Source organism: Physeter macrocephalus, chromosome 8, assembly GCF_002837175.3.
Source record: "Physeter macrocephalus isolate SW-GA chromosome 8, ASM283717v5, whole genome shotgun sequence".
Lineage (NCBI taxonomy): Eukaryota > Metazoa > Chordata > Mammalia > Artiodactyla > Physeteridae > Physeter > Physeter macrocephalus.
This window is the reverse complement of record NC_041221.1, coordinates 9,431,758-9,440,911: the sequence shown is the minus strand read 5'-3', so window position 1 is coordinate 9,440,911 and position 9,154 is coordinate 9,431,758. Positions and strand designations below refer to the sequence as shown.

Below are 9,154 nucleotides of genomic sequence, written 5' to 3'. Positions count from 1 at the left end.
CCAACAGCACATTAAAAGGATCATACACCATGATCAAGTGGGGTTTATTCCAGGAATGCAAGGATTCTTCAATATATGCAAATCAATCAACGTGATTCACCATATTAACAAATTGAAGGAGAAAAACCATATGATCATCTCAATAGATGCAGAGAAAGCTTTCGACAAAATTCACCACCCATTTATGATAAAAACCCTGCAGAAAGTAAGCATAGAGGGAACTTTCCTCAATATAATAAAGGTCATATATGACAAACCCACAGCCAACATCATCCTCAATGGCGAAGTTTTAACTAGAATTCACACTGTAATATCTTTTAAGCTTCGCCCTAAAAAGAACAAACATTTCAGAATGTACTAAAGTCCTCTGTAGTAAGCCATTTCTCTCCCTCCACTCCCCGTCCCCACCAAAGCTGAGGACACTAGCTACAGCCCTGGCCTGATCCCTGATGTAGATGTGTTTTGAGGTGACACCTGTGGGGTGTGTGTGTGACTCATACTGAGGGGACCAAGGACCCAGGATGATGCCAGTCCTGCCCTGATGACCATGGAGGCCAGTCCTATTCACTGGAAGGCAGATGTGCTGGAGGTGGCGCCTCCCCAGGGTCAGCTGGTCCTATCGTGGGTCCAGGCGGAGAACACAAGGGCCATGGTCTTTCTAGGTGAACCCAAGCCCCACCTTAATGGAGCAAATACCGAGGACCCCCATCACATCTCTGACAGGAAAGCATCCCTGCCCCGTGATGCATAGGACCCCGGCAGATGCAGGATCACAGGTGTGAAGGAAGGAAAGCTAAGGCAGCACTTTTTGGTCTCAAAGCAGGTGAATGTTTCCTATTTGGTATTGGGATGATGTCTGCTGCTCTCAGACTGTCCCTGGGAAAGACTCAATGGTTTCCCAATGGTCTCCCACGGGCTGGAATTTTGGGTCCGATTGGATCATCCGGTAGTGGAGGGTGGAGTCACATCGGAAATGTCCTGGTACCTCCCCCATCACTGCGCACGCATGTGAAACGCTGCTCAGTTGAAGTGCTCACGTAACAGGGCTTGAGGATAGGCAGGTCCATGAACGCCTTTTCCTGGTAGGTTTGACTTAAAGCCACCTCTTCTCTCACCCCCAGGGAAGGCGAGGAGCCACACAGAAAGAGACTCAGTGAGACAGACTGTGAACACTTCCCAACAAGGGAACCTTTAGGAGGACATGATTGAGGTCACAGATGTAGCAGGACTGTCTCTCCCCACTTGTCCTTACTGCCCGTCCTGGGGCAGAGGCAGGCCTCCCAGTAGCTGAGCACAGCAAACAGACCAGAACTTGTCTTCGTGGAGCATTTGCAGGATTACACGCAGGTGCAAACTATGAACTCAAGGTCATTGGTCGAGTTCATGACGAATTTGTGTCAATCCCAGGACATTCCCTACAAGATTACTTTAAAAATATCTAAGGTGTGTGTGTGTGTGTGTGTGTATGAGTGTGTGTGTGCGCGCACGCGTGTGCACGTGAGTGTTATTTTTCTGTATTGTTTTACTGTTCAGGACTGTCTCTCCCCACTTGTCCTTACTGCCCGTCCTGGGGCAGAGGCAGGCCTCCCAGTAGCTGAGCACAGCAAACAGAACAGAACTTGTCTTCGTGGAGCATTTGCAGGATTACACGCAGGTGCAAACTATGAACTCAAGGTCATTGGTCGAGTTCATGACGAATTTGTGTCAATCCCAGGACATTCCCTACAAGATTACTTTAAAAATATCTAAGGTGTGTGTGTGTGTGTGTGTGTGTGTGTGTATGAGTGTGTGTGTGCGCGCGCGCGTGTGCACATGAGTGTTATTTTTCTGTATTGTTTTACTGTTTCTTTAAAAGTATAAGGAGTAGATATCAGACACATTTTTCATTCTATCCTAGGTTCAGGCCAGTTGAATCCCAGCTTAGAGGTTTTGCAAGGCCTCCATTTTGAAGTATCATGTGGCACCGTATTCGTTTCCTGTGGCTGCTATAACAAATTACCACAAGGGTGGGAGGCAGGGAGACGCAAGAGGGAAGAGACATGGGGACATATGTATATGTAGAGCTGATTCACTTTGTTATACAGCAGAAACTAACACACCATTGTAAAGCAGTTATACTCCAATAAAGATGTTAAAAAAAAAAACAACAACAAAACACAAATGACCACAAACGGGGGGTGCTTAAAACAACAGAAATTTATTATCTCCCCGATCTGGAGACCAGACGTCTGAATCAAGGTGTCGGTAGGGTTGGTTCCTTCTGGAGGCCCTGAGGGACGAATCGTTCCAGGCCCCTCTCCCAGCATCTGGGTCTCTGCCTCTGTCTTCACGTGCCTTCTTCCCTGTGAGTCTGTGTCTGTTTTCCATAAGAACACCAGTTATGCAGGAGTGGGGGCCCACCCTCACCCAGTATGACCTCATCTTGACTAATGACGTCTTCAAGGACCCTATTTCCAATAAGGTCACCTTCTGAGGTTGCAAGTGGACGTGAATTTGGGGAGATGCTGTTCAACCCAGCACAGGCATCAAATGTGTCTATCAGTCACCTCACACTGCAGATGGGTGGAAAGACCACATCCTGCAGACAACCTCAGGAAAAGCGTTCTGGAAGAAAAACTGCGTCGTGAGCACAGGCGGGGAGGGCAAGGGTTGGCGAGCAGGTTGCCATGGTGATCGTGTCTCACGTCTACCATGGTCCCCCCAGTCCTCAGGGGGTCCTGCCTTACCTCCATGGGTCATTCACAGTCCACCCCCCCCCACAGGGGGGTCTGTGCATGGTCAGCAGCCTTCCCTCCTCCCTTGATAATCTGGGGTCCAGGGATGATGGGGCTGTAGAGCAGCTTGTAGCTCTGGGAGGGGGTAGGAAAGGCCGCCTTCCAGGAGGGTGGCTGCCTGGGTGAGCCCAGGGTGAGGGCGCAGATTTGTCGCCCTAGCAATGGGTAGAGGACCCTCTGGGCCTAACTCAAAATACAGTAGTTCACACAGAGGGTTAGCCTTTAGTGGTCAGGCAAGAGTTCTGGGTGGAGTTTTGTGCCAATCGATGGCAAAGCCTCCGGGATTTAGTATCCTCACCATTATGTTATGAACCTGGGAACTGGATGGGGGGGTTTGCACCTCATAGGTCGTTCTCTAGCAGGGTATGTGGCTGCAGTGATGTAGTCTGTGTTTGGGGGGCGGTCAAGGGAACTCCTTCAAGTCTCAAATTCCACAAACACTGTTCCCTACGCCTTTCTGTCTCAGAAATTAGTTGATATGGCTTGGCATTAACTTTGCCCAGGAGGAAAAAAAAAAAATATATATATATATATATATTTATTTATTTATTCATTTATCTGCAGCCTATTTTTAATAAATCTTAATAGATGGGGTAGGAGCTGCCTTATTGTCTCCTCCCACTCAGAGAGTCCAATGGCGGGTAGAGATTTTATTTCAGCTTAAAGATTCTGTGTGATGCCTGAAATGAGATACTCAGAAGACATGTAATATAGACCCGCCCACTAGTTCTAATCTTCCAACTACTCGAATCTCCCAGGTTTTGTTCATCCTGACCTCATGATTCAGACTTGAAATTTCATCAGGAGTGGGAACAGGAGAGAACGTTCAAATAGAAAACTGGCCATCATTGACACTCATTGACCAAATTGCATCAGTGAGTATTTGCCAAGGTTGAGGTCAGATGTTGGTATGGGATGAAATGGCAGAAAAACTGTGTTTGTGGATGACATGAGAGCTCCATGGATCTGTCCGATTAGGTGCCTTGTCTTCCGGCATTGCTGATAACTTCTAGGGGTCTAAGGATGGGGGTTCCAATCAGGACCAGCCTCTGCCTCTTCCTCAGGTCTGGTTTCGAAGGTCCAGGAGTAATCCTCACTCAGAAATCCAGAGAGCACTTCACCACCACCACCACTGCTAGGGATGGAATACCTGGGTCTCGCCCCTTGTGGCCTCTCCTCCCCTAGGAGAGTGGCAGCACCTCCCCAGAAGCTTCCCTGGCCGGGAGGTGCTCCCTATACACACCGGAGTGGGAGCCCCCAGCCCCAGCCCTGCTCCCTGGAGGAGCTGCTGTGGGTCTGATGGGTCATTGGTGAAGGCTGAGCCCTTGTGGTCCACAACTACACTATGAGGTAGAGATGAAGAATTCCCCCATTTAGCAGATGAAAAGATTGAGGCTCACAGAGTGGATAAATTCCCCCAGGACTCAGAGTCAGTAAGTGGTAGAGTTGGAATTCAACTCCAGAGAGTCTGGCAGGGAGCTACCTCACCTCCTTGACTCAGGTGATGGCCAAGCTCTGGTGCAGGGAGGGGGCAGGAGTCAGACCTGTTCCCAAAGCCAGTGCATCCTCCAACCAGGTTCACAGGAAGGTATGAACAGAGCAGGTGCCTGTGGGCACAGGCGGGGCCTTAGAAGGCACACCCTTGAGGGAGGACAGGTGGAAATAAGAGAATCTGCCTCAGGCTATGCCCGGGGACCCTTGGTTTGTTTCCCAAACACTCCTTGCAGGGTTCCCCAAAATATTATTATCTGTGATATCTGACCTACCCTTAGATATCTGATTTTAGGTATATTTTTCAAAAGGAGTCATCAGAAATTTTAAAACAATAAAGAGGAGATGCAATGTCTTAGGCTGGTAATAGTATTATCAGTTTCTGGTCAGTGAGAGAGGTGATATTTTCACTCTTCCACCAAGATCTCTCCATCCCTGTTGATGATAGAGAACTTGACCCACCCAGAGGGTTTCTTTCTTATTCTTTAAACTGGAAAATCCCAGTTCATAGTTAAAGCTCATAATGATTGACAGTGAATAAATAATGGCTCAGAGAGGATTTCAGTTCACAATGAACCCAAAAACTCGGGAGCGATTTCTCAATGAAGAAGATTCTGCTTCCCTGAAGGATCACGGGAGCATCCGGGAAAGCCTGAGTTCCCGCTGGAGATGCTGACTTTTCTCCCCTCCCCTCCCCTCCCCTGTCCTTCCTGGTGGTTCCTGGCAGGTCCTCAGCTGCCCAGCAGGTCTCTCCCCACCCCGAAGCGCCTCTCCCTGAGCCACGCATCAGCAGGGTTTACTTGAAATGGTTATTGAACGTTGCACAGAAATGGAAACCAGCCAAGGAGAGATGAGTAAAATATCCAGCTCACCTGCTTTCTCAGTGGAAAACACTGAACGCCACCCTTTCCCCTGTAATTTCATGAGCACATCTGCAAGTGCCCCCGGGTGGGGAGAACTTCTCCATGTGTCTCCAAGTGCCTGGCGCCCATCACGTGCTCAGTCTGGGTGGGGTTGCGATGGATGTCGGGCAGATGGCCTGGATTGAGGTGGGAAGAGGAGGTGAGGAAGGGAAGGAGTGATGGAGGTGGGAAAGGAGAGGAAAGAGGCAGGAAGGGGAAGGGAGGGGAGGCGGGAAGCAGCTGGAGACAAAGACGGAGCGGGCGGATCAGAGAAGGAAGGGGCAGAGACGTTGCTCTTCACAGACTCGGGTTCACGTCCTGCTCTGGCCTCGCCAGCTACGGAATCTGACCTGTTTCTCACCTGGAGACTGGAGACCCTACACAGACCTCATAGGATCGGCGTGAGGGTGGTCCCCTCTGCGTGTAGACAGGGAGGTGGGCGCCCGGACGGTGGACACGCAGGTGACGTGGGCCTGATGTCGTCTGTCGCCTTGAGCTGCTGCTCACCTGAGCTTCGAGGACAGAACCTTCTTCAGTGTCTGAGCTCAGTTGGTGTGTTGCCATGGAAACCCGCTCCCTGTCCTCCACCTGCTCTACACTCTGAACCCATCCTGGTCCTTCAGGACCAGGTGCCAGCAGCCGCCACCAGCCAGGAGCTGTGGCACCAGGGATGGTGTCATGGTCCCCAGAGCACCTGGGACAACCCAGCTGCAGGCCAGCACTTTTCCTCCCTGAAGCTCTCAACACAGGATCCTGAGCCCCCTTGTCACCTGTTGGCCCCAGTCCCACAGGAACCAAACCGGGGGTGTCGGTGCCCAGGGTCCTGTCGTTTCACCTCGTTCCGTGAGCGTTCTCATCTTTAGAGCGACCCGACTATCACCAGGGGAGCCCAGACTTTCCGCACTTGTCTCCCTGTTCCTGAGCTGAAGGCGACGTGAAAAGTGGGCTTATCATTTCATTGGCAGCATCGTCCTTACTAAAAACCCCACCCCCTCCACCTCCTGCCATCACTTCCTGGCTTCCTCACCGTCACAGCTTAGAGACAATAAATAACAAGTCCCTTTTCCCAATGTCCTTTGGCATCGTTCAGCCCTGAAACCAGGCCACGCCATCATCCAGGTGGGAGTGGCCGGTAAAATTACTACCTCGGTCTCCTGTTCTTAATAACTATCTTTTCCGTGTATAAGATTTAGATATCTTGGCCCTATATACACAAATTGCACATGTGTGATTTTTATTTTTCCTTTTTTAACTAAAATTTTTTTCTCTTTATTTTTACATTTTCCTTAGGTACTGAAATAACAAATAAATTGTCTTACACTCACATTGTAGTCTTTGTATGTTTGTGTATGTGTGTGCGTGCATATGTGATTTGACAATAGAAAACTTTTATTTTCACTTCATAAAACTGAAAAATGTCTGAACAACAAACAATACTTTAAACAAAATAACAAAGGTTAAAAATATAACAAAACAAAAAATGAGTTCAAGATGTCAACTCCTCTAAATTATTCAATGAATTTAGACCATTTAACAAAAAATTATGACATTTCAGTGGTAGTGTATTCAAGGGTTTTTCTGTTTGTTTGTTTGCATTGTGTTTTAAAACCCACCTAATTTATTGGGGGCAAATTTTAGATTACCTGTACAGATTTCTAATAACAGTTCGTAGCATACAGAAATGGTCTTTATTATTTCAAACATCTCTCTCTATGTTAAACTTCAATGATGGCTTAAGGAATAGTGACTTTTGATTTAAATTAAAATACATTTTTTATACTATCATGTTCTAGACGGTGCAAGACATACAAATAAATTATTCATAAGAATTGTATTAAATAAAACTTTATTTGAAAAATCTTACAAATTATAATGCCTTATCTGTGTGAGTAAAAAATCAATTATGTAATAGAAGCTAAACTAAAAAGATAAAAATCAAAATTACTCTAAGAAAGGAAAACACACGCAGATGTTTTGTCCTGGTTGTGAGTGTCCAGACCCGGCTGCTGTGAGCTGAGTCAAACCTGCAAGTGACCCCAGGTCCCTGAGCCCTCATGGCATGATCCTCCTCCTTCCGGGGGGGTGGTGTCTGATGACCCAGGGGACCCCCCGACACCTCCGGGCTTCTGTGGCCAGTGGTGGAACAGCAGGGGCACAACGGGCCCTTGGGAATGGCTGGATGTTGGACTTGACCTTGGCCAGCATCTGCTTGGTTTGGTCAGTCTCTTGCCTTGGCTCCTTGAGCTTTCTCTCCATCTCCATCACCCAGCTTTCTTGAGCTTTTTTCTCATGGAGGCAGGTCTCCTGGTGATAGTAGGAAGTGGTTCTCTCCAATTCTTTGCCCATGTCTTTGGCTATCTTCTTGGAGAGGTTGCGGTTCTCATTATGGAGTTCATGGCTCTACACACATTGAAAAGTTTCTTCAATCCTAAGCAGCGTGCTTCCTCCTTAAACAATTTTTTGTGATTTGCATCACATAGTCGTCATGTAAATCAGGCAGACTTTGAAGTTTCTGCTTCAGCAGCTGAATCTCACTGTCAAGAAGTAAAGTTTCACACTGCAGAGATGCTTCCTCAGTTTGGAGACTCGTGATTTGTCCTGTAAGCTCCTCGATCATTTGCTTTTCTTCCCTCAGTTGTCTGGCTGTTCCTTGATATTCCTCTTCAGGACGTGGCAGGGACACGTTGCAGTCAACGTCATCAATGATGCCCTTCAGGTCAACTTCTGACCCATGGACAGGGCAATGGCCATTTTCTGCTTCCTTCTTTGGCTGGATGTCTGAGTTCCCTTCATCCACGTGATCTCTAAGGGGGTCAGGTGAGGAGAAGATTGTCAGCAGGTGTTCTGCTATGGATCTTAATCGGCTGACTTTATCTTTCAGGACCTGCTCCTTTCATGCCTTCGACTGCTCCAGGCTTCCTCCCAGCTCCTCCTTTTCCTGGACTCGCCACTTTTCTCTCTCAATTTCTTGGTCAGACAGTTCTAGACTTTCTGGAAAATCAACATTGTTATTCAGATCATCTGTTTCTTTCTTCTGAGGTTGTTCTCCATCCTCCTCTCATGATTTAAAGGTGTGTTTTCCATCAGTAACTTGGGAAAGTTGAGGAGGCTGGCTGTTGTGTACCTTTTCCAGAAAGTCCACAGTGTCCAGAAATGATGACCTGCTCAGGTTTGCATTCATTGCCGACAAGCACAGGGTTTGTAACATGGGAGGACTGGCCTCCAACCAGGTGGCCTGAGGGCTTCATCAGCCTGAGCTATTGGTCCAATATTCTCATTACATTTTCCACAGACTTCATCATGGTCAGAAGACCTTTTCCCTCGGAACTTCACACTTCTTAAAGTGTGCCGTCTCTTTACTATCAGAACCAGCAGCACAGCATGTAACAGGATCTCGCAGGGAAACGCAGGGAGACCTGAGAGGTGCGTCAAGCTTTGGGGAATGACCAGCAGAGCACCCCACAGGTGTTCCAGGATCAGTTGGAAAGTGGACCAGGGAGCAGGTGGCAGACCTTCCATGGCTGCGCGGGCTCCACAGATCTGCCTCTGAGGGCCAGTGTCCTCTGGGTCTCAACTGACCACTCAGAACCCTGTAGAGTGTTCTGTCTCCAAGGTAAACAAGTGCCTGACAACCAGGGCTGATCCGTTAGGCTGGGGAAGGGGAGGCCAGCCAGGTTCTAGGAAACAGTTCTCCCTAATTGCTCTGAAATAGAAAGTGATCTAATCACTTATACAGGCCTTGGGGGAGGTGGAAAGTGATGATCATGGCCTGGAGCTGGACCCCTCTAGGCCCCACCTGGCCCTACAGCAAACCTAGGGGGTCAGAGCAGGGTCAGGCCATGTCCTTTCTGTGCAAAAGAACAAGTCAGTGCAGAGTGGTGGGGCCCTGTCCTATTTGCATTGTGATGAAAAATAACCTCTTCAATACCCAATTTGGTGGAGTTTACCAGCAAATGGCAAAATTGTTTCTGAAGGGCTGTACAAGGA

The 9,154-nt window shown here is 48.3% G+C and overlaps 1 long non-coding RNA gene across 12 annotated transcripts in view; it reads left to right on the top strand.

Annotated features, from left to right (window-relative positions):
- The window catches only part of LOC114486684 (uncharacterized), a 50,646-nt gene that overhangs the window by 24,747 nt on the left and 16,745 nt on the right, over positions 1-9,154 (top strand). For 2 of the 12 annotated variants that reach the window (XR_003680824.2, XR_003680817.2), the window contains one exon: positions 8,460-8,780. The exons of 4 other annotated variants lie outside the window; for them this stretch is intronic. This is a non-coding gene — a long non-coding RNA (uncharacterized lncRNA). Of the gene's footprint in view, positions 1-1,897; positions 4,376-8,459; positions 8,781-9,154 lie in introns of those variants that run through there. 6 more of the 12 variants (XR_003680812.2, XR_008618014.1, XR_008618012.1 and 3 more) reach the window with 5 other exon arrangements.